Source organism: Pongo abelii, chromosome 2 (genome assembly GCF_028885655.2).
Source record: "Pongo abelii isolate AG06213 chromosome 2, NHGRI_mPonAbe1-v2.0_pri, whole genome shotgun sequence".
NCBI lineage: Eukaryota > Metazoa > Chordata > Mammalia > Primates > Hominidae > Pongo > Pongo abelii.
In genome coordinates, this window is record NC_085928.1 from 181,698,616 (window position 1) to 181,724,242 (window position 25,627).

Sequence of the window (25,627 nt, forward strand, 5' to 3'; positions counted from 1 at the left end):
CCTGTACATTCTGCCTGAATCAATTCTTATGCCAGTATTTTATGAGGCATTCCAGAAAAGTGCCAGACTTTTCAAAGAGAAAAATTAAAGTGATATTCTGGTTCACTGTAACTCCAAGGAGTAGGCCCAAGGAAAAACCGTGCATCAGATAAGCATGCACCAGTGTGGTGAGGGAGGACAACTCCAACTGGGGCCCAACACCCTGCTACTTAACATTTCGAAAAATAAAATCAACTGCGTATAAAATCATATATGCACCTAGAAGGTCTAATGCGAGGACACAAAGAAAGTAATTATAAGAAAGGAACTGGGCTAGGCAAGGTGGCTCATGCCTGTAATCCCAGCACTTTGGGAGGACAAGGCAGGTGAATCACTTGAGCCCTGGAGTTGGAGACCAGCCTGGGCAACATGGCAAAACCTGGTCTCTATAAAAAAGTACAAAAAAAAAAATTAGCTGGGTGTGGTGGCATGCACCTGTAATCCCAGCTATTCAGGAGGTTGAGGTGGGAGGATCACTTGAGCCCAAGAAGTTGAGACGACAGTGAGCCATGATCATTCAACTGCACTCCAGCCTTGGCGACAGAGCAACACTCTATCTCAAAAAAAAAAAAAAAAAAAAAAAAAAAAGTGGCGGGGGCGGTGCTGATATTTACTAACAAGACCTCTGGACTGCAAATCCAACACAGATATTAATATGTCATTTCCTCTTGGCTTCCGATTGTATTTAATATGGTCAAACAATGCATATATTATAAGGAGAAATATAACCCCCTAAACCTCTGCAGGATAAACGAACTCACATTATTTTCTAAAAGAACGCAGCAACCCAGTCTGTCCTATCATCACACCATGAGCTCAGAAAGAAAATCTGACACACGCAGCAGAAAGTGCAAAACGTTATTTACTAACCTGGTGCCCCTGTGAAAGTAGTTGCTCCATATCACCTTAAAGAAAGAATCCTTACTATGAAACCAATCTCCAAGGCAGCTGATAGCCAAGAGGTGGCAAAACTGACTACCCTGAGAATCCAAATGAACTGGCAAAGCCTTCCTGTTCCCAAGCCCAGTTTTGGCTGACTCCCTTAAGGCAACTTAAGTCATAGCCAAGCCCACAAAGCACTTTAGCCTATAAGCTTTAGTAATGAACTTGAAACCACTCCCCATATGTTAAATAGACACTGGACTGCTGTGAGAAATAAAACCCACATACAGAATGAGCTACAGCTTCAGGCTGCACTTTTGTACTTGCTGCCCAAGAAAACCATAACACAAACTTAAACAAAGAGAACTCTCACTCCCTTCTCTCCCCTCAGACAGTGCATTAAAGTGACTGATTTATTTTAAACAAGGGGATACAGTCTGCCCTCCATTAGGGCCATGAAATGACTTTTATATTGTCCAAGTTGTGTGGCAGTTATGGAACAGATAGCACTGTAATTTCACATTGCATAAGAGGGACATATGAAGTTATCGTTTCTGAGAATCAAATGTAGATAGTATTACTATTTTCAGATAACATTGAATAAGCTTAAAAGCCTCATCAAATCCAATGATTAACATACATTCAATAGGAAGTTTTGTCAAAGAACTTTCTAACTTCTGATTCTGACTTAGTGTCTATAAATCTTAAAAACATTCTTATAATTCAGTTTCACCACCTACATTTAGAATAGATGCATAAGCTAAGACATGTCTTTTAACATGGATCTTTAAGATGCCTTTTAAAATGGAACTTAATACCACTCACCAAGATTTCAAAGTAAGAAATTTATGTTTCATTCTAGAAAAATGTAGTCAATCAATTCCTTAAAGCAGTTAGATCTTAAAACAAAGTCAGTAATGTTCTAGCATATTGCTAGAACATCAGCTTTTTAACACAATGTGTTCACAGTATACTTATTTTCCCCTAGTTTTCAACTCCAAGAACAGTTTTAATTCTAATGGCTTGTTGCCATGATTTGTATTTTGTTTAAATGAGACTCATTTTAACATAACGACCAAGGTTTTTGAACTTTAATTATTGTTTCTCCTAAACCATAAGATTGGACCAAATATGCCAGGCAAAGCTTGATTCACCTGTTGCCAAACTGATTTACATGAATTACTGGTAAAATTCAAGTTACTCAAAACCTGTGAAATATAAGCGATTAGCTCAACAAATTCAGCCATGAAAATCCTGGAGACTATTTTAGATCTAATACACACCTTGCCCACCTCCTCTACCCACTCCCAGGTCAGGGCTCAACAGGATCTCATGGGGTCACTTTAGAATGAGGGGGCAAGACAATTTCTTTTCTCTTGGAGAAAAGAAAACGAGCCTCAAGACATGTGGCTGATGACTTTAAAAGGAGCTAGTACCCCACCTGCTGGCAAAACCAAGCGAAGGTTGGACGAGCTGAACAAACCTCAGGGGAAATGTTATTACTTTGATGTTGGAAGAAAAACAGGGAAGGATCAGCTATGCAAACACATTAATGTCACATTCAGTATGTCGTTAAATATTATTAAATTTTTCCCCACAATAGTGATATATTTCTAGAGGATATAAAAATGCTTATGCAAAAAAAGGAGATTCAAAACCATCTATTTTACATGGATCTGGTTTGCAAACATATATGATGATTTGCATGCCCAAGGAAATCCTCTGATAAATAATATTGATCTCTCCTCTGCAGAAAGAGCTTCAAAAAATACTCCTGGGAGACCAACACAATCTTTGAAATGGAAGAAATATGAATAAATCCCCAACTCAGCTAGATAAACTACTGGTGGGGCTGTGTCTCCATCAGTCTGTATGTCTGTATTCCCAGAATTTCTCTTATCTTTCAGTAAAAATTGATTTCCTTTTGCCACATATAAATTAATTCTTCTAAGATGAATATCTGATATTAACCTTAATGAAGATGAAGAAAAGTTAAGTCGTGGGCACCAAATTACACTACATTCTTTAATAAAACCCCTCAATAATAAGAGTATAGCAGGATATGACTTTTAAATGAGCCCAAGCTGTACTACTAAAACTAAAATGAGGCCAGGTGCAGTGGCTCATGCCTGTAAGCCTAGCACGTTGGGAGGCCGAGGCAGGTGGATCACGAGTCAGGAGCTCCAGATCAGCCTAACCAACATGGTGAAACCCCATCTAAACCCCGTCTCTACTAAAAATACAAAAATTAGCCAGGCATGGAGGAGCACACCTATAATCCCAGCTACTCAGGAGGCTGAGGCAGGAGAATCGCTTGAACCTGGGAGGCGGAGGTTGCAGTGAGCCGAGATCGTGCCATTGCACTCCAGCCTGGGCAACAGAGGGAGACTCCGTCTCAAAAAACAAAACAAAACAAACAAACAAACAAAAAACTAAATGAATAAGGATAGCATTATTTAAGCTCTTCCGATGAGCCAAGCTTGGTTCTAAAGTGCTTTATAAGTACCAACTCATTTAAACATTACCACTCTATTATTATACCAGTTGTTTTTTTTTTTTTTTTTTTTTTTTTTGAGACGGAGTCTCGCTTTTTCACCCAGGCCGGACTGCAGTGGTACGATCTCGGCTCACTGCAACCTCCGCTTCCCAGGTTCATGCCATTCTCCTGCCTCAGCCTCCCGAGTAGCTGGGACTACAGGCACCCACCACCGCACCCAGCTAATTTTTTTGTATTTTTAGTAGAGACGGGGTTTCACCGTGTTAGCCAGGATGCTCTCGATCTCCTGACCTCATGATCTGCCCGCCTCGGCCTCCCAAAGTGCTGAGATTACAGGCGTGAGCCACCTCGCCCGGCTATTATACCAGTTTTACAGATGAGAAAACCGAGGCTTCCAAAGGCTAGTAAGTACACTGCCAAGATCACACAGTTAGAGACAGAGCTGGGATTAGAACCCAGGTCGGTGCTCCTAGCCATGTACTTTAGTAACTGTTTCTTCCTGAGTGCGTACCACTTAAACCCTGCCAGGCCCTGGTCAAACGCAAGGGCCAGGTAGACAGTGGATAAGGCCTGCACTGTGAACAGTCCTCAAAGGCTTTCCAGAGAAGTGGCCACAGAACTGAGACCTGGAGGTGACATGGAAGGGAAAGGGTCCCCAGGGAGAGGGCACTCACTCAGTCTGCCAAAGCAAAGGGTAAATGGGGTGGGGGACATTGGAAGGACTGCCTGCAGGGACCTTAGTGAGGCTGAGGGACCAGCAGAAGAAAACGCTGTGAGGAAGGCAGAGTCCTCTTATGTCACATCATGGAGCAAAGAGGCATCACCAACAGATGCTAAACCGGAAAGTGTCCAGATATGCATGTTGAAAAGGTAAGTAGAGGAATGAGGCCTTGTTGGGTGAGTAGAAATTTAGACATTCCAGGTAAAGGCAAGCACAGGCCAGTGCTGTAAGACATATAAGTTTATACTTTCATAAACTGCATCAAGGAGGCTTGTGCAGTAACCCCCGCAGCAGCATGTGCACTGGCTCCCTTGTCAAGCCAGCTGGGCGCTGGAGCCACGTGGTGGTTGCTAATGCCATTCACAGAGTTAGGGACAAGGAGGAAGGGCAGTGTGGTGGGAGCTGGGGGGGAGATGCTCAAGACAAGGAGTTCTCTGAGGGAGGCTGGGTTTGAGGTCGTCTGAGCTGTTCAGGGAGGATATCCAGCAGGCCCCAGGAGATGCAGGCCAGGTGCTCCACTCCTTTGCCTAGACAGCAGAGGTGCACATTTAGGAGTCACTGACACTGAAGGAGCAGCTGCAGCTGGGGGACAGTGGGACACAGAGTTTGTCCCTGGAAAATGTACAGCATAAGAAGAAAGAGTGAAATTTAAGGCAAGGCTAAGGGTGTCAGACAGAATTCAGGCTGTTGATAAAAAATTTTAGTTTTATTTTTACTAACTTCTAACTAAAATTATCATTTCCTTCTGTAACTTGTCATCAAAGATATTTTCTTTGACATCAAAGATATTGTCTTAGACATCAAAGATATTTTCATATCACATTAGTTATTGCAATATCTCAAAGTATCATTTCCACTCATCACTATTTCAAAATTACAGTAGTTATTAGACCTGCCACTAGATACTGGTAAGTAATGCATTTCAATAAAGGACATGTATTACAATATGGCATATTTACTTCTTTGCATATTGATAACCTCATGTCGTATAATTGGTTTGCTTTGTAATCCTATGCATTTTAATTTTATGTGTTTAATTTTACAGAATAAACATTCTGTAGAGTGATTCATTAGCTTAATTAGAATGTCAAAGAGGTCCCCATGGCACAAGTAAAAGTAAAGAACATCTGATTTAAAAGGGGAAAGAGCCCAGCGCAGTGGCTTACATCTGTAATCCCAGCACTTTGGGAGGCCGAGAGGGGCGGATCACCTGAGGTCAGGGGTTCAAGACCAGCCTGGCCAACATGGTGAAACTCCGTCTCTACTAAAAATACAAAAATTAGCCGGGCGTGGTGGCACACATCTGTAATCCCAGCTACTCAGGAGGCTGAGGCAGGACAATTGCTTGAACCCAGGAGGCAGAGGTTGCAGTGAGCAGAGACTATGCCACTGTACTCCAGCCTGGATGACAGAGAGACACTCTGTCTCAAAATAAGTAAATAAATAAATAAATTAATTAATTAAAATAAAAAGGGAAAGAAAAAGCCACAGGAAAACACTTAAAAATAGCATTGTGAAAAGGGGGACCCTAGTATGAGATGGAGCCAGTTTTCAAAGCTAGGATGCAAACCCAGGACTTCTGACTTTGTGTTCTTTCTGCCACCACGTGACTCCACACCCTAAAATAATAAAAACAGTAACCGCTTCATTTGTGTAAACGAAGTGCTTTCACATGTATTAGCTTGTTAGTTCATCGCATTGATTCAGAGTAGGAAAAGGCAGGAACCCAAACCTGCCTTGAACCTCAGCAAAAGCTACCATCTAAAAAGACACTCCTGCCTGGGCCTCAGCACTGCGCCAGTGCTGCAGCAGACGGCAGTACCTGTCACCCCACTCTATGGAGCTGTAGTCATGGGCACAGAAGAGTAAGATGAAGAGCCCCTCCCTCATACCACACTAGCTAGAACCTGATCGCAAGAGGTGGGCACAGTGGGTGCCCACCCAAATGATGAGTTGCACTTCTCTCCAGGCTTCTATTTGCAGGTAAGGCTAAGAATTTAATTTGTTTCCTTGCTCAAAGCTCTTTTATTTAGTTCTGATTGGTGATCTAGAGTGAATTACAAGATATGCAATATTTCAGCTTTTTAATATGCCATTGGCTCTAACCAAGACAGAAGACTTTACTTAAGCAATTGGTTTGAAATTAGATGGACGAGCTGAAACAATGGGCTCTCTGTTCTTTCCTCTCTGTGCCCACCAACTGGCATTCATTATTTAATCTGTGATGTGTGTTGCCAGGGCTGAGGTAATGACAATGGCGCCTATTGTCTTCACATCCCTTCCCTATTCTGTAACATCTGTCATGGCTTCTGTCTATATTTCATTTTATTTTGTTTTATTTTTCTTCTTTTACTTTTACAAGGTTATTCCTAATTACTACAAATTGCTCTGAAATCTATTCTAACCCTGCAAAGTGTAACATCATTTCGTAACTTAGCAATAACAAAAAACTGAAGGTGTGTGTGATGGCACTCTTTTAAATTACTGTAATTTTACATAAAACTGTATAATTTCAAACAAATTTTATCTCAAGGTTAACTAGATAACCTCTCTTTTTAAATAACGTGATCAGTTCACAGACGACTTTGGCCCCTTCTTATATAATACATGACTTCCTTTTACACAATAATGAGAATGTGGGTTTACATGACTAATCTGACACAATACAGTAACTTCTGCTTAAAAAAAAGCTGAACATTTCTTAATATGCAGTTAAAATGTAAATTACTATGTTCATGGATGGATCTTTAATTTCCAAGTTTCTCTATTATTTTCTTTCTTTTTTAAATAAGGAGCCAGAGTGAAAATTGTCACTTGCCTTCTAATCAGTCACCTAAAAACTAGAGTGAAAATTTTTGTGTGTAAAAAGAGTTCAAAATTGGTTTCTACGTCCCAGGAACCGGAGAGCTGGTCTTCCTACTGCTGTCTGTCTCTGGACACGGCACACCCATCCGCTGTAGGAAAGGCAGAGGTTTTGCTTAGAGCTGCCTGCAGTGTAAGGGAAGAGGGGACTCAACCTGGCAGGAACAAGCCCTTGATAATTTACCTTCTTTCCTAATTACCCAGAGGCATTTCCTTCCTTGCTTACCCAATCTAAGGAAGGGTTTCCTGTTGCCCTAGCAGTTCCTTTAACCTGAAGCCATTTGCTCTAGTTCCTACCCTGTTTTTTGTGTTGCTCTCAATCTGCTTTCTCACAAGACCTCACTTTCCAGCCAAATTGGTTTATTCCATTTTTCAAATTACCTAGTTCTTCCTTCCTTTTGAGTTTGTGCCACTGTCCCAACTGTGGCAATGCCCTTCCCCCTCCTCGACAGTAAAGGAGTCAAATCCTCCCCAGCATTTCAAGGGGCAGCCCAAACCCATGTCCCCTACAAAGCATTTTCAGGTCACCCTGCTTTAAAAAAAAAACAAAATTGCTCAACAACTACAGCAATCATCAGCAGCAGCAGCAAATCCACTAGGCAACAAATTATGCCTTGCGACTTTCTATTTTATCTGGATGGGTTATTTAAATAGCGATGGCATTTAACTTTTCATGTACTTATAACTACTTCCTCCAACTTAGTAATCAGTAACTACATATTACAAGTTATACCTCTGAAATCAACCATTGTAAAAAGCATATAGCAAAAATTCTACCTTACATTGCATTCATATATGTATTTGTTGCTTACAAGATATTTAAATTATTTATGTTACTTAATGATAATTACAAAATAATAGCCAACACTATTGCCATAATATCTTACTAGACTCAATATCTTATTTGACATTCACATCTGCCATATGAATTAGATACAATTATTTTCCTCATTTTTCAGGTGACGAAAATGGGGCCAGAAAGCTTAAATTTCCCAAGGTCAGGCATTCAACACGTACTTAGTGAGCACCTACTATGCGACAGGCATTGTTTTCAGCGTTAGTGATGAAAGCAGAAAACTTCTATCTTCAGGGAGTTTATATTCTATTAGGGAAGACAGACTATCAAAAATTAAAACAAATATATATAAAGCCAGATAATACTAAGTGTTGTTAAGAAAACTAAGGCAGAGTAAGGGACTGGAGAGAGATGGTATAAGTGGCGAGGTAGCACACTCCTTAGATAAGGTGGTCAGAAGAGGCCTCTCTGGGGTGATGACACTTGAGCAGAGACCTGAAAGAAGTGAGGTGACAGGCTCTGTAATCACCTGGGAAAAGGTTCCAGGCAGAAGAAACAGAAACTGCAAAGGCCCAGAGGCCAATACAAACTTGGCGTGTTCAAGAACAACAAAAAGGCCAGTGTAGTCAGTGCTGTGAAAGAAAGGGCAACAGTAGAGGGTGTAGTGAGAGAAGAAACTGGGGAGTCTGGTTATGTATGGCTTTGTAAACCATTGCATAGTTTCATTTATGTTTTTCCTTAAATATGATGAAAAGGCCCTGAAAGGTTTTAATCAAGAAAGTGAAACACTGTGCCATTTGAAACGATTACACAAGTTGGGTAGGTAAAGAAGAGACTAAAAGGGCCTGGGCATGGTGGCTCACACCTGTAATCCCAGCATTTTGGGAGGCCGAGGTGGGTGGATCACTTGAGGTCAGGAGTTCAAGACCAGCCTGGCCAACATGGTGAAACCCCCTTCTCTACTTAAAATACAAAAATTAGCTCGGTGTGGTGGCGGGCGCCTGTAATCCCAGCTAATCAGGAGGCTGAGGCAGGAGAATCGCTTGAACCCAAGAGGCAGAAGTTGCAGTGAGCCGAGATTGTGCCGAGATCGTGCCACTGCACTCCAGCCTGGGGGACAGAGAAAGACTCTGTCTCAATGAAAAATAAAAATAAAAAAAGAACAGAATGAGAGAAGGCAGACTACTTAGGAGAATACTGCAGTAATCCAGGTGGGAGATGAAGAGAAGTAGTCAGATCTAGGATCTACTGTAAATATAGGGCCAAGAAGATTTTCTGATGTGGGTCATGATGCAGAGCGTAAAAGAAAGAGAGGTGTCAAGGAAGACTCTAAGACTCATATGAGTAACAGGGAGAAAAGTCTAATTATTCAGCTGGGGAACATTGTGGGTGATGGGGTCTGGGGAGAAGCAGTAAGTTTTAGGGGCAAATCAAGAGTGCCATTTTGGGTAGGTTAAGTTTGAGAGACCTTTTAGATACCCAAATGAAGAGAAGTAGGAAGTCGGATACCTAAGTTTGAGGCTTGGATACATAAGTCTGAGATTCAGGCCTGGGGTGGATATGTAAGTCTGAGATTCAGGACTGGGATCTGTATAGATAAGTCTGAGATTCAGGACTGGGGTTTGGATGTTTAAGTCTGAGATTCAGGACTGGGATTTGGATACATAAGTCTGAGATTCAGGACTGGGATTTGGATACATAAGTCTGAGATTAGGACTGGAGTTTGGATACATAAGTTTAACATTCAGGACTGGGGTTTGGATATATAAGTCTGGAGATTCAGGACTGGAATTTGTATACATAAGTCTGAGATTCAGGACTGGGGTTTGGAGACATAAGTCTGAGATTCAGGACTGGGGTTTAGATATGTAAGTCTGAGGACTGGGGTTTGGATACATAAGTCTGAAATTCAGAACTGAGGTTTGGATACATAAGTCTGAGATTCAGGAATGGGGTTTGGATATGTAAGTCTGAGGACTGGGGTTTGGAGACCTAAGTCTGAGATTAGGACTGGGATTTGGATACATAAGTCTAACATTCAGGACTGGGATTTGGATACATAAGTCTGAGATTCAGGACTTGGAAGTCAGGTGGCTTTAAACGTGGTAGTTAGCTTTAAGTAACATAGTTTCACCACAGACTGACTGAGGGTGAATAAAGGAGGGATATCTGAGGACTGACACTCAGGACTCTCCAACATTTAAATACCAGGAAGAAGAGATGGGTCCAGTAAAGGGGGCCAAAAAAAAAAACTGCCAGTGGAGTAGTAGGAAACCCAGGAGAGTGTGGTGAGAAAGACAGAAGCCAGGTGAAAAGAGTGCATCAATGATAGAGAGATCAATTATGTCAAAGGAGCTGAGATGGAGAAAGAGCAAGATTGAGAACTGACCACTGGATACAGAAACAAGGAGGTCACTGATGTCCTGAAGAGTGGGCTCAGGAGAAATTTATGCAAAAGCCTAAAAAGTGGGCTCAAATGAGAATGTGACTACAGGACATTGCTGAGAGAAATTAAAGACCTAAATAAGTGGATATACCGTGTTCATGGATTAAAAGACCAAATATTGTTAAATTTTCTGTTCTCCACAAACTGATCTATAGATCCAACACAATACCAATTATAATCTCATCAAGCTTTTTTGTACAAATTGATAACCTCATTCTAAAATGTGTATAGAAATTCAAAGGATTTAGAATATCCAGAGCAATCATAAAAAATATAAAACTAAAGTTGGAGGACTTAACACTACCTGACTTCAAGACATCGTAGTAAGTCTATAGTAACCAGGACAGTGTGGTACTAGTACAGGATCAATAAATAGATCAATGAGACAGGATAGAGAGCTCAGAAATAGACGCACACTTATGTGGTCACTCGATTTTCATGAAGGTAAGAGAAAAATCCAACAGAGAAAAAAAATGACTTATTAACAAATGATGGTAAAAAAAAAAACTAAATATCTATATAGCAAAAATAAATAAATCTCAACCATGACCTCACACCACACTCAAAAATTGAGATGGATCATAGACATAAATGTAAAAACTAAAATTATAAAGCTTTTAGATATGGCTTCGAAAGCAATCAACATAAAAAGGAAAAAAAAAAAACAGACTTAGCCAAAGTTCAAAATTTCTGTTCATCTAAAGGCATCATTTAAAAAATAAATAAGAAAGCCACAGCCTGGGATAAAATATGTGCAAATCATATATCTGACAAAGAGCTAATATTTTAAAACATATCATGAATGCCTACAATTCGATAAAAGTGAGCAAAAGATTTGACTGGACATCCACAAAGGAAGACAGACTCTTCACTCTGTCTTGATCAATAAGCATATGAAAAAGTGCTCCATGTTAATATTCACCAGGGAAATTTAAGAAAAACGCAATGAGGTACTGCTACATCCCCACCAGAACGAGTAAACATTAAAAAGACCGTCAAACCCAAATGCTGGCAAGGATACAGAGACAGCACAACTCTCATTCACCATGGGTCACAGTGTAAAACTACAACCAGCTTAGAAAAAAGTCTAGCCGTTGTTTATAAAACTAAATATGCACCTATCCTATGACCCAGTCATTTCATTCCAAAGTATTTATCCAAGAGAAAAGAAAACACAGCCACAAAAAAAGACTCCATTCACCATAGTCAAAATCTGGAAGCAACTCAGGCATCCACCCATAGAAAAATGAATAAACAACCTGTTGTATCATCAAACAATGGAATGATACTCAGCAGCTCAGAAAGGAATGGATTCACTCAGAAAGGAATGAATGACCGATACACATGATATGAATACATCTCAGAAACATTATGCTGAGTGAAAGAAGACTTAGATAAAAGAGTACATACATTGTATGATTCAATTTTGATAATCTTCTAGAAAGGCAAAAATAACATATGGTGGGAAAAAAATCAAAACAGTGGTTGCCTCTGGCAGAGCATAAGAGGGTGGTCTGGGGACCAATTGGGAAGCAACGTGAGGGAACTTTCTGTGGCGATGGTCATGTTCTGTACCTTGAAGAGGGTTTGGATTGCAGAGGTAGTACATGCATTTTTCAGAACTCTGAATGGTACACTAAAGATTTGAGCATTTCAGTGTATATAAATTTTACTTCAAAAGAGAACTATAAACAAATAGGGAAGCAAATTAATCATATGTACACTGAAATGTTTAGGAGTGAGTGTACTGATGCCTGCAACTTACTTTAAAATGTATCCAAAACATGAATTGATGAAAGGATAAAGGGATAGATGGGGGACAAGATGTATGTTCAAGCAATAAAGCAAACTATTGATTGTAGAATCTAGGTGGTGGCTTATGGGTGTTCACCTTAACATTCTTTCAACTTTCCTGCATGTTTGAAATGTTTATAAGATGTTGTTAGAAGACAGTGTGGGGTAAGGAATTGGAGACAGTGAGAACAGACAACTTATCAGAGTTTTGCTTTAAAGAGGAACAAAGATATGGGATAAATCTGGAGGGAGATAAAGAATTAAGAGGAGGTATTTGTAAATAAGGAAGACATTATGGAATGTTTGAATAAGAATGATCCTGTTAAAAGAGGAACTTTAATGAAGCTAGTGGGCAGAAACTATGGAAGCAGAGTTCTGAACAGGCAAGAGCAACAGATGGGGTCCAATGGGGTGCAATGGATGTCAACCAGGAGGATGCACGTTTGTCCATGGTAAAGAGCAGGGGATGGGGGGACAGATGATGGATGGATGCAAGAGAATATGGGAGCTGGGAAACTGCTTCTAGTTTCCCAGTGATATAAGCAGTAAGATCCATGGCTGAAAGAGAGAGTCTGGGAAGGGATGTTAGGGGTTTGAGGAAAGAAAAAAAGGTGTGAAATAGTCACCTGGGAGAGTGAGTTTACTAGGGAAGTAGAGTTGCCAGAGAGGGCTGAGTATCAGTGGAGGCAGGGGTGGAGGGTGGGGTGATTAATGTCATCAGAGTGTTGTGTAAGTGTGTTTTCCAGGAATGCTCCGTTGTTTGGAAGAAAGTGTAGAGTTATGCCTGAATAACTCTGATTTTAACCAGGGTTGTGTTTTGCAGGAGACTAGGATAGAAAGAGGAGAGAGGCAAGTAGAGTAACCACAACAGTGGACCAAGCAGATAAGGTGAGTAAAGTGGAAAGTTGGACTACACAGGGCATTAATGGAAAGTAAAAAGGTGGCAGAATCAAAGGAGTGGACGTAAAAGTGTTGATCTGAGGATATTAGAAGACAGAGCATAAAAGTTGGCAGATGGTAGAGCTGGGATTTAAATCTAAATGTTTGACTCCTGTTTTTTTTATTTTATTTTATTGATTGAGATAGGGTTTGTTTGTTTGCTTGTTTATTTGTTTGTTTATTGAGACAGGGTCTTGCTCTGTCACCGAGGCTGGAGTACAGTGATGCAATCATGGTTCACTACAACCTCTGCTTCTCGGGCTCTAGTGATTCTCCCACCTCATCCTCCCGTGTAGCTGGGACTACAGGCATGCACCGTCACACTCGACTAATTTTTGTATTAATGTTTTTGTAGAGATGGGGTCTCCCTATGTTGCCCAGGCTGGTTTCAAATTCCTGGCTCAAGTGATCTGCCTGCCTTAGGCTACCAAAGTGCTGGGATTACAGGTGTGAGCCACTGCGCCCAGCCCACCCTCTTAACTGTAACGCTCTCCAGCATTTTCAGGACTCTTGTCCTATACTCTCTGTGTTTGGATAATATGTGTACCCATTTGGTCTTTTCAAGACCCAGGGGTATTATTTGACTTCATATTCTTAAAAATAACTTCTATGGAGTGGTTTTCTTTCATAGAATGGGAAATATAAGACACATAAAGAGCTGGTGTAATTTTTGAACACTTCAAGAAATTGGCTATCAAAGAAAAATGTATCCTCCTGTCTCAGCTCATCTCTTTGTGTCTTATAGTTCTCACTCCTAAAAAGCATATGTTGCTGCTTGGAACAAAACAAATACCACATTTGGAGGATTTGAAGAAACTAGTCTCAAAGTAATTATTTCAACAGAATTTATTTTAAAAACATGTAAGCACTAAGTCACCTCATTCTCAGAAGGAAAAAAAAAAAGACAGTAGCACGTGTTCAGGCATTCAGAATTTTAGAGGGACCACTAATTGTGTATTTAAGAAACCATTTGAATAACATTTAAGTACTCAGGAAAAAAAGTCCAGATTCCCTAGCCTGGCCTTCCACTATTAAAGTCCAGTCTCTTATCATTCCCCTGCACATATGCCATGTCCCAGGCAAATGAATTAGCCCCATTCTTCCCAAAGAATGTCTCATCTCTGAGCTTTTCCTCTTGCTGTTCCCTCCCCTGGATCACCACCACCGCGACCTGCCCAATCTTTCCATAGACATCCTATTTTTCTTCAAGCTCCAGCTCAAACACAGGCTCCAAGCCAGACAGTGACCACACTCCTCTAGAACCACCAAAGCTTTTTACCTGCCACACATAAGGCATCTATCACTTTGTATCTGGTATCATAGCTACCTATAGATAGCAAATATCTATAGAAACTCCCCCCTTAGAGAGAATCATCTAATATTTGAATCTGGATCTCCATATTTACCATTGTAGTGGACACCTCACATAGTGCCTGGCATATTATAGCCAATTAACAGCTAATAACATACAAATACATATTTTAGATGGAATCATAAGGAAAAGTTAAATACAGTGTTAGGTGCGCCTATATTAAGCTCGGCATTCTGTTTCTGAAGTACAGACACAGTACTACAGGAATACTACAGTAAGTCCTGTACAGATCCAGATTTTATTGTTGTGGGATACTGCCAAAGTATACTTCAAAATGTTTATTCCAATTTAAATGCTTGTCATAAGGTTTGAAGAGAGCCTAGATCTCAGCAATTTATGTTTATGTCTTACCTCTATTCTGTTCTCTATTCCGACTGAATACGGTACGAGTTACAAATGTGAGCCACATATATAATTTTAAATTTTCTAGTAGCCACATCAAAAGTACAACGAAATAGGTGAAAATAATTTAATGAGTTTATTTAACCTAATTTATCCAAAATACGGTGTCATGTTAAAATGTGATCCACACAAAAATTATTAATGAGATATTTTACATTTCTTGTGTACTAGGAAATCCAGTGTCTATTTTTTTTTGTTTTTTTTTGAGACGGAGTCTTGCTCTGATGCCCAGGCTGGAGTGCACTGGCATGATCTCAGCTCACGGCAACCTCCGACTCCGTGGTTCAAGCAATTCTCCTGCCTCAGCCTCCTGAGTAGCTGGGATTACAGGCATGCGCCACCACGGCAAGCTAATTTTTGTATTTTTAGTAGAGACGGGATTTCACCATGTTGTTCAGGCTGGTCTTGAACTCCTGACCTCATGATCTGCCCACCTTGGCCTCCCAAAGTGCTGGGATTACAGGTGTGAGCCACCGCGCCCAGCCTCCAGTGTCTATTTTACACTTAGAGCACATTTCAACTTGGACTGGCCACATTTCAATTCTCAAATAACCACATGTGGCTAGGGGACAATATACTGGACAGTACAGGTCTAGAACGTCCCTGTGGGCAGAGGCTGCTTCTTTCAGCCCTGTACTCTCTACAGTGATTTACCCATTCAATGAGATTAAATGCAACAAGCATGCAAAAACCAAAGTGTTAAAGCACTAAACAGTGCTACCACACAGGAGGGGTTCAATAACTGCCAGCTTCCTTTCCTTCACATGCAGTAGGCCCTCAATAAATGTTTCTTGGGTTGACTTTCCAAACTGGAAACAGTATTATAGGATTAAGGCCATCAGGCTCCCTTTATTCTGCTCAGTACCCTCCAAGCAATCTTGTCACCTTAATGTAGGTTCGTGGCACATTTTCCTGGCAGAAGAATGATTACCCACCAATAAACTTTTCCAGCTATTTGGAAATTGCAATTTCTCAGAATAAACAAACTATTATCCTGCTCTTCATCAATCCCCAGTGAATCTGATTTTAAGCAAACCTGTAGGATTCATTTATCCCTGGCTGAACTAATAAAAGTGAATTTCTGAGTCCAGGAAGATAAAGAAAAGATCCAGTAAGACTGTCTTTCTAAACCAAGGAGCAGCCACCCTCAAGTCCATCTGGAAATGGCTGGTAAGACTGATACTGCATTATAGAATCCTGTCTGCCCAGAGTCAGAGAGAAATGCAGCAACTGAGCTGTCTAAGCAGATACTTGGATATCCAAAGTATTAGAATTCTTCTAATCTCAAAGAATTAGACAGAATAAAGAATTAGGAACACTAAAATATTTTTATCATAATTGAATACTGTTTGAGGACTCAAACAGCATTTCAGAATTTCTTCTGCTCAAAGCAACATTACTGTTCAGGATGGTACCATAAAATTTGTAATTTAAGCTTCCATGTCTGTTGAGCTTCTGTATCATTTAATTACTTACTGAAAATACAAATCAACATTTAAAGAAATATATTTTATATATAATAAATATCACAAAATATCTCATCTGACAAAACTGCAACTAGAATAGGTAACATGGGAATTTCCTTATGAATTCTTATCTCTTATGCAAACATTCTAGCCAATCAAATAGATCTTTCAATACGTGCAGTGCCTCCGTAGTGATGCCTCATGCTAACTAACTCCCTTCATCGGTAAGTTATCACTGCTTTAAACCCTCAGTCTCTGTCCATCCATTTCCTGTTAGATTCCTCCTAGATTCACTCAATTCATCCAGCCAGCCATTCATTAAACAAATATTACTGAGTTCATATCTATAGCAGAGTGCTAGGCACCCAGCACACAACAGAGTCAACCAAACATGGTCCCTGCCCTGGAAAGCTTACAGTTGAATTCTCTTGCCAATCACTGCCCATTCTGCTTGTCTGCCTCTGGGCCCCTCTGTCTCTCAGGCTACGTGCCTGTGCTGAAGTACCAACTAACAGGTACCTGACCAGGGTTTTACTGAGTCTGTATGGTACATTAGGTGTCTTTAGGGCATGGTCATCTCTGTACAACACAGGCCTACTTTCTGGATTTGTTATGTTGGAATAGATTATCTACCCTGAGTATTTTCCCTTATTTTTGTGATCAAATTACTTTCTCTTGGCAATGCATTCTTTTTTTTTCATTAAGTACCTGGGTGCCCCCAAGTGGATGATGGTTCTCTTACACTGCAAGAGCTGGTTGTACAAAATGCAGCACCCAAGAACTTCATGACCATATTATCAACCTAGGAGAAAATGTTATGGATTTGTGCACCAGGAAAGGAATCTAAAATACATTTGCATATTTTATAACTCATTTGAATGTCATCATTCCCAGAAAATAAAATTCAGGCCATTTTTCCCTTGTTAATGTTCATGGTATGGTGTGGTGTGTGTACGTGTGTTGGGGGCATGGTACAAACGAGGAAGGTTGATACAAGTTAAAGAACAGCCACCTTCTATGGAGCAGCAAGCATATTATCCCTGAATTCTCATTTAGGAAAAGAAAATATTTTTTCCCTGGTAATTTAATGAAATTTAGATATTACTAGAACCAACTTGGGTTTTTTTTTTGTTTTTTGTTTTTTGTTTTTAAAAAAAAGAAGAAAAATATTTTGTAAGAAAAAAAAAATAGCATGATTGTCAGCCTCAAGAAAAAAATTCAGCCGGGCGCAGCAGTGGCTCATGCCTATAATCCCAGCACTTTGGGAGGCCGAGGCTGGTGGATCACCTGAGATCAGGAGATTGAGACCAGCCTGGCCAACATGGTGAAACCCCGTCTCTACTAAAAATACAAAAATTAGCTGGGCATGGTGGTACACGCTTGGAATCCCAGCTGCTCCAGAGAATCACTTGAGCCCGGGAGGTGGAGGTTGCCGTGAGCTGATATCACGCCATTGCACTCCAGCCTTGTGACAAGAGCAAAAATCTATCTCAAAAAAAAATTAATTAACTTTTGTGTTTGTGAGTGCATCTGCACTTTTTTTTTTTTTTTTTTTTTTTTTTTTGGTAAAGACTGAAAGGAGGATTTCTGGGCTGGTAAACTGATGAGATGAATGACAGAGTGAGAAACAGGCTTATCAGTTTACCAACTGCTGAAAAAACCAAGCCAGGTTCACAAGGTAACAACAATACAGGGGTGATAGAAATAAATTTTTCCTTAATGCATAGGATTCCTGGATTACTTGTATACCTGCATTCATTTGGTTAGTGCTTCAATAAACCAAGCAGTTTGCCTCTGGTTTTCTAATATCCCATCTCTCTATTAGCTTCCCAAATAAAAACTCAAGCCAAGAGACAATATAACAACAAATAAAACAAGATAACAAACTTTTATTACACATTTGTTGAATGGTTCTAAAAACTTTTCATGTTTCCTGAACACTCATCCAGGGAAGTACTGTCAAGATGATGACGAAACTCAGTTTATTCCTGGACAAAAGAGCTTTGACACATCTGCTTGTGGTTATCTATGTTCATAAAAACACATCACTGTCATCAAAGGCTTAAGACAAACAAAGGCATTTATTAAGTTCTGTTTATATATAGTACTTCAACTGCCAACTCTGGTAATTTGTTTGAGCTTAGATTCTCTGCTGTCATGAGAGGAGTTGGTTTGCATCTGTTAATGAGACTGTTTATTTGAATTGTATTCCTTTACTCCAATATGTATTGCATAACTACCCTGTGCTATGCACTCTGCTAGGCACTGAGAATTCGAGGATGAATAAAACAGACATTGTCCTCAAAAAGCTGGCAAACTCATGGAGGAGGCAGTCTACATGGCCCAGCCAAAAGTCTACTGTGCGCAAACAAAGCTGTGCAAACACAGAGGGGAAGAGAAGTAATTCAGCATGCTGAGAAAATGGTGGTCAGGGTCGACTCCACCAATGCACAGAATGTTTCTATCTACAGGCAGACAAGGGAGGAAGGGCATCCTATTCAAAGAGCTCCAAAGGAGAAAAGCACATGGCATGTTCTGGAACCAAAAAGTCCTGCAGAGGGTGTGGGAGGGAGATGGATGTGTGTATATTGCAAGGTTGGACATAAAGTTGAAAAAATGCATGGCAGCCACATAGAGAAGGGTCTTAAATGACACTCTAAGGAGTTTCAGATCCACTCTTGGGTGATGGGAAGTTCATGGCAGGATTTAAGCTGTAGAATAATGTAATCTAATTTATGCTTCAGAAAGATGGCTCTGTAAAACTAGGGACACGAAGTCAGCAGTATTCCTCAGATAAGAGCCCCTTTGGGCAGTGGCCAGAGTGGGAATATCTGTATACAAAAGACAAAAAAATAGGTACAAATGAGAAAAAATATTTGTGCTATTAAAAACTTGTACATCTTTCCATTCATTTTAAAAGCAAATTTTAAGTGCTACTAACTTTGATGAGTTCACAATGGCTGATGACCCTCAAATTCTTCACTTACTCTTCACTGTCTATGACAGAGGAGAACAAAGCAGAAAACAAAACAAAACAAAATGCATTAATACCAGTTCCTGATTTTAGCCAATGATGATAGCATCACTCACTTGCTGCCAGATATCAGAATGAAGAAATACTAACTGTTGTTTTTACCTATGTCTCTCTCTTCATGACTACTAAATAATAGTATGTGATGTGGCTGGGCTGAACCACATTGCCCAGAATTCCCCTTCTTATAGGCTTCCACTTAGGGTCAAAGGATATTCTCTCCTAAGAGGTGGAGAAAAGAAAGGAGGCAGCAACCATTTTGTAGCATGCATGTACACACACGTCTTTACCTAGTTATTCAATCAAATACTAACCTACTGCTGCTGTGAGGGGATTTTGCAGTTGTAAGGTATCTAATCAGTTGATTTTAGTTAGTCGAAAGGGAGATTATCCTGAGTAGAACTGATGTAATCAGCTGAAAGTCCTTTAAAAGAGGGCTTAGGCCCTCCCTGGATTCAGAGACTCGAAGCTTCAGCTCCACTCACAGGGATCCAGCCTGCTCATGGTCTACCTGCCTGACTGCTTGCCCTGTGGATTTCAAGCTTGTTTAGCCAGTCCCACAATTGAGTAAGCCAATTCCTTGTAATAAATCCCTTAATGCATGTAACCTACTAAGTCTGCATCTCTGGTAAACCCTGACTGATTCATAATGTTACTGTTATTACCGTTGTGAGGACACAGAGGAAGACCTCTTGGCATGGAATCATCCAGAAAGACACTAAAGAATCTCACTCTTGTACTAGCTCTCTCCCAATCTCTTGCAATAATGGCCAGGAGAAGAGAAGATTGTGAGTTAATTTTTCAAAAAATGGGATTTATGATAATTTAGAGATGCACAGTGAGGTGTGGCTATGTTACTAAGCTCTGGCCAATGAGATGTAATTGGGAGTATTGGAATTATGAGACAGGGCCTGCAAAGGGAGTTAGCATGCTCCTCTTCCTCTATTCTCTGTCTGTAATGTAAATATGATGTTGAGAGCCCTAGCAGCCATCTCAGACAAGGGCCACATCCTGGAGGTGGCAGATTGGAGAGCTCTAGAGACTGATGACTTCTAGAGCCATCATGCCAGCTCTCAACGGACTACTTCCGGACTGTTTATACATGAGAAATAAAGCCACTACCTGGGGGCTCTGACACTTGTAGTGAAACACAATTCCTAACTGATATAAGAGTTGTTTTCTTCAGTCTTCCTATTCCCTTAGCAGTAGACTTCTACATCTAAGTTGCTACATTATCAAGAATAGCTGTATTTAATTTCACTGCTATGTACATGGGACACATTAAGTGTTTAAGAAGATTAGAGGAGACAGCCACAGTAAAAGCTTTTTCGTATTTCTCCATGTTTCTACGTTTTGGCAAAAGAATATGAGAACTTTTCATAGTCTGCAACAAATGCCTTCACAAAGCCACAAACTTTAATTCCCATGGAATAGAATTTCATATGGCAAGCCCGTGGTTACATCCAAATCCACTTATTCAACAGATTTGTGCTGTAAAAAAACCTCACACTAGCCTATCTCTTTAGATAGGCTCTGCCTTTTCATGTTGGAGTCATCTAATTTTCCCCAAACCAACAACCCTTGCACATGTCTGGGGTATATTTTTTTGCTGAATGCAAACCACATGGTCATTTCAAAGCCTATAATTCAGTTCAGGAGCACTGGGCTTTCTGGATGCTCATGAACATAACCATCAAGAGTGACACACATTTCTGGCAGTCACCTTGCCAGCTCCAGCTCTATTGTGTCTCTGTATCACAGTGAAAAACTGCCTGACACACTAGGCAGCTGACATGTGTAGGGAAAAAAAATATCAGGCCTGTGACCAAGGGGAGAATGAAGTGATTAATATGGAAAACACAACGAGAAACATCAAACAGGAAAAAGCTGACACTTCCTATTCCTTTAGCTTCAAGTAAATTTGTTTTCTCTTCACACTGACTGTAAAAGGCTGGATCGAAGTATTGACATGATATAAACGTGTCAGATGTCTTCCTCACCTGGGGCCACTCATGATACTGACATGATACTGAAGTCTTTCACTCCTTTTTTTTTTTTCTTTTAGAGGGAGGGAGGGAGGTGAGGTTAACATAATCATAACCCTGAAAAGATAAACTTGGGAAACTATAAACATAAACACAATGGGCCGAAGTGTTCCCAGTGTGAGTCACCACTGTTGTGCCCCAGCTCCTTTGTTCATGCCATTTCCTTCCTTTCAGAGTTCCCGAACATTCCTCTCTGGCTGGCCTGGCTCCCTTTCCCAACACCATCCCTTAAACACTGATGTTCTTCAGGCTTCTGAACTCGACCTAGTCTACCTGTAGACTGTGTCTCCTCATTCTATGTCCTTACAGGGAGGCGAGTCTCATAGACATTCATTCATACCCACAGCTTTACTACTCCCAACGCCACCATTCCTTTCTTCTCTTTCTCCTGCAGGCCCAGTGCCTACTGAACTGTCCTACCAGTACCTATTTCATCAAGTCCCAAACTGAACATAGTCATGCTTTTCTACCTTGCATCTCAATTCCATCCTCTTTCCCTGTCTCACAGCCCAGCCACATGTACACCCTGTACCTCTGTTATTGGCCCCATCATGCACCCAGGGGCCAGTTCCATCCTCTTATCTATTCCACCTTATTTCATCTACTAATAGTAGTGGGGACTGGGTGGCCCCAAATGAGATTCTTATATTCTGGGAATGCAGATGGATCAGGGGCCCCTGGCCATCCATCAGGCATTCAGTACCACACCAGCTGATCTGCAAGGTGAGAAGGGGGCCCTCAGACACGAAGGTCTCTCTGAGCAAACCAAGGGACAAACCAGGAGAAAGAAGAGGGCCTGTTTCCCTGCCCAGCCCCAGACTGGCTGAGGCTGATGCAGCAAGTAGCTGCAGGAAGAAGTGGAGAGGATTGTCTTTCCCCCTGCCTCTGTGAGTCACAGAGAAACACAGTAAATTTAGGCTCCTGGTGACAAAAGGAGTCAAGGACATTTCTGCAGGGCACATACCAGGTTCCAGCATCTTTCTAGAGCTGACCCCCACTCCCTGATTTGCAAACTTGAAAAACACAAGGCCGGGCATGTGACTCCTTTTGGCATAAATCCTCTTCAGGAGGACACCAGCTATGGCTGAGGTGGAGCCTCACCCACAAAGCCCTTTGGCCCATGGTCATCAACAAGGAAGCCAAAGCGGAAGACTCCCCAAGGAAGTAGGGCTCTCAAAACACATGTGAGACAACACCAAGATACCACCAGGAATACCTGAAGGAGAGTTGCATTGAAGGTCCTACGGATCCACGTGGGAACACAAACCAGTGAAATTTGCGTGATCTCCACTGACTAGACATCATTTGAACCCTCACGCTGGCAGGATCTGAAGACATTTCGTAATCTGTCTCCCACTTTTCACCCCTACTGTAGCTCCCCTACAAAACATTTCTACAGATTGCCACCAAGGTAATCTTCTAAAATTATAACTCCAGTGGTATTCTGGGCTGGCTCATATAGGTTCCTGAGAGCAGATTGGGAAATTTTCATCAAGATTGGGAAATTTTCAGCAATTTTGTGAGTCAGTTGTTAAACACATAAATTATTAAAAATTAAAATTATTAAAAATTAAATTATATAAACTTACAAAAAAATAAATTATATTAAAGCAAAAGTTCTCCATTTATCACTTCTTTATTACTTTTCTATATTTTAATAACGTCTATTGTCTTGAGGTTACTTACGCCTATTTTATCTGTAGTGCAGTCCCCCCTTATCTGTGGTTTCATGTAACTAAAATTTCAGTTACCTGCAGTCAACCATGGTTCAAAAATATTATATCACTGCTTTTGCACTTTGTAGCCATTATTAAGTAAAATACAGTTACTTGAACATAAGCCCTATGATACTGATAAAACCACGGTTAATCTGATCACAGAGATGGCTACCGAGTGACTGGCAATCCTGGCAGGATAGAATGGAGGAGTGTAAGATTTCATCACACTACTCAGAATGGTGCACAATTTATAACATGAATTGTTTATTTCTGGCGTTTTCCATTTATGTCACACTGCCTAGGTCATTCGCCTCACTTCATCTTCACACAGGCATTTTATCGTCTCACATCATCACAAGAAGGGGCTGGGAGTGGTGGCTCTCGCCTGTAATCGCAGCATTTTCGGAGGCCGAGGTGGGTGGATCACCTGAGATCACGAGTTTGAGACCAGCCTGGCCAACATGGCAAAACCCCGTCTCTACTAAAAATATAAAAATTAGCCGGGCGTGGTGGCACATGCCTATAATCCCAGCTACTTGGGAGGCTGAGGAAGGAGAATCGCTTGAACCTAGGAGGTGAAGGTTGCGGTGAGCCGAGATCGTGCCACTGCACCCCAGCCTACACGAGGGGAGCAAGAATCCATCTCAAAAAAAAAAAAAGAAGAGTACTGTACAATAAGATATTTTGAGAGAGAGAGAAAAAGAGAGATCACATTCACATAATTTTTATTATAGTATATCATTATAACTCTTCTATTTTGTTATTAGTTATTGTTAATCTCTTACTGTACCTAATTTATATATTACATTTTATCATAGGTATGTATGTATAGGGAAAAAAATCATAGTGTATAAGGGTTCAGTACTATTTGAGGTGTCAGGCATCCATTGGGGGCCTTGGGGCATATCTCCCTTGGATGAGGGGCGACTGCTGGATGTGAAAAGACTACATAATGTTGTGTTGTGCTTCTACTGTGCATCTCTTCCCCATTCACCATAACTTGATACTGGCCATGACGAGGGTAGTTTCATACTGAAATTGACAAACGCTACAATCACATCATTTCTGTTTTGCTAATTGTCTAGGCCTTAGGAGGTGATAGAGAAAATGTTAATAAAATGCCTGGTGCTTGTAGTAGTTACATCGTGAATAAAACAAAAAATTGAGGAAATATTCTTCTAGTATTAAAAAAAACTACTGGCCAATTCATAAAGAAGATGTTCCCTGAACAAGTAAAGTTTTGGAATACACCTTTGCTGCTTCACTTTCAAATTACACAATAATATAAAAAGAAAATATCAGTATGTTCTTTCATCAATTGTAACCATGACTAGGCTATGGATACAAGAGTTCAAAAAAAACCAACAGAAATCTGTCTAAATCAATTAGCTATATAGATTTAATGATAAAGAGTATTTTATTACTACTTGTAAATTGTGTGCAACACATCTTTTATATCAGTACAATTTATAATAGACATATGTGCATGCACATTTTCTGGAGAGCTGGTTGTTAAACACTTACGAGCACACCATTATATCATTCTGATTAGGTGTTCCTTTGTTTAAAATCTCTCAATAGTTCCCTTCATTGGCCTCCTTTTAAGGACTACTTCAAATCCTCTCAAACTTGTTCTTATTCCTGCATTGCCATCGCAGCCAGTTCCATGAAGAATTTAACCAGCTTCACACAAGTGCAAACTGACAGGCCCACTCACCCCGACTCCTCTGTTGCTGCTTCATGTGTCGCCCATGGGAACCTGGCAGTCATACATGTGCAATCCAGAAGTGGGGCCGCCTTTATTCAATGGGAGACAAGAAACACGGATAAAAGCTTCTCCCTTTTTTTCTCTACATAAACTGTGCTGAGTGCATTTCATAAAACTTCTCAGATAATCTCCTGGAATAAAGCAATCAGCTGCCTATGGCAATGACACTCCAATAATGCTTCCTTGTATTACCATTGCCTCCTTCCCTAGATGACTGTCCCTGGTCCTTCACCCCTGCTCCCTGGATGCCATTCGCAATTAAACCACCTGGCACAAATCTCTGCACAAGACACCACCTATCATCATAGGGTGGGTCCAGGCTCCTTATCTTAGGAGAAATGGCCCTCTGAAACAAGGCCTCCACCTGCCATTCCTGCTTAATTTCCTAGCACGTCACACCCAGTCACAAAGAACACACATACTCTTACCTATCTCTTGTGTTTTACTCATGCTGTTCCCTCTGCTTAGAATTCTTCCCAAAAGGGTGTTCAGAGAGTTCTAAAACTTTGTAGTTTAGTACAACCTCAATATTACAAAGGAGAAAATTGAGGCCCAGCATGGAAATGTCTGGCCCAAGGTTTTCAACAGCTAATTTAAATAGAGCTAAACACTGTGCTACTTTTTATGGACTTCTGCTTCTAGCCCCTAAAGTGTCCATGAATATCTCTATTCTAGTTTTGAGAGTCTACTGAATTAAATGTGTTTCCTCTTTCTACTTCCTAAGATATATGGACTTCCATTTCCCTTTAAACTATTACTCTTTATTGTCTGAGACATTTGTCTCTCCCAAAAGAACAGATAGTAATTTACTCTTATTCAATGATTCAATCCAGTTCCTCAAACATTTGC

At 40.6% G+C, this 25,627-nt stretch overlaps 1 protein-coding gene across 5 annotated transcripts in view; it reads right to left on the reverse strand.

Annotated features, from left to right (window-relative positions):
- The window catches only part of PLD1 (phospholipase D1), a 210,026-nt gene that overhangs the window by 169,997 nt on the left and 14,402 nt on the right, over positions 1–25,627 (reverse strand). The window contains exon 1 of one of the 5 annotated variants that reach the window (XM_009239541.4): positions 910–3,097. The exons of the other annotated variants lie outside the window; for them this stretch is intronic. The gene's annotated coding sequence lies outside the window, so the exon portion shown is untranslated. Of the gene's footprint in view, positions 1–909; positions 3,098–25,627 lie in introns of those variants that run through there. 5 annotated transcript variants of the gene reach the window in all.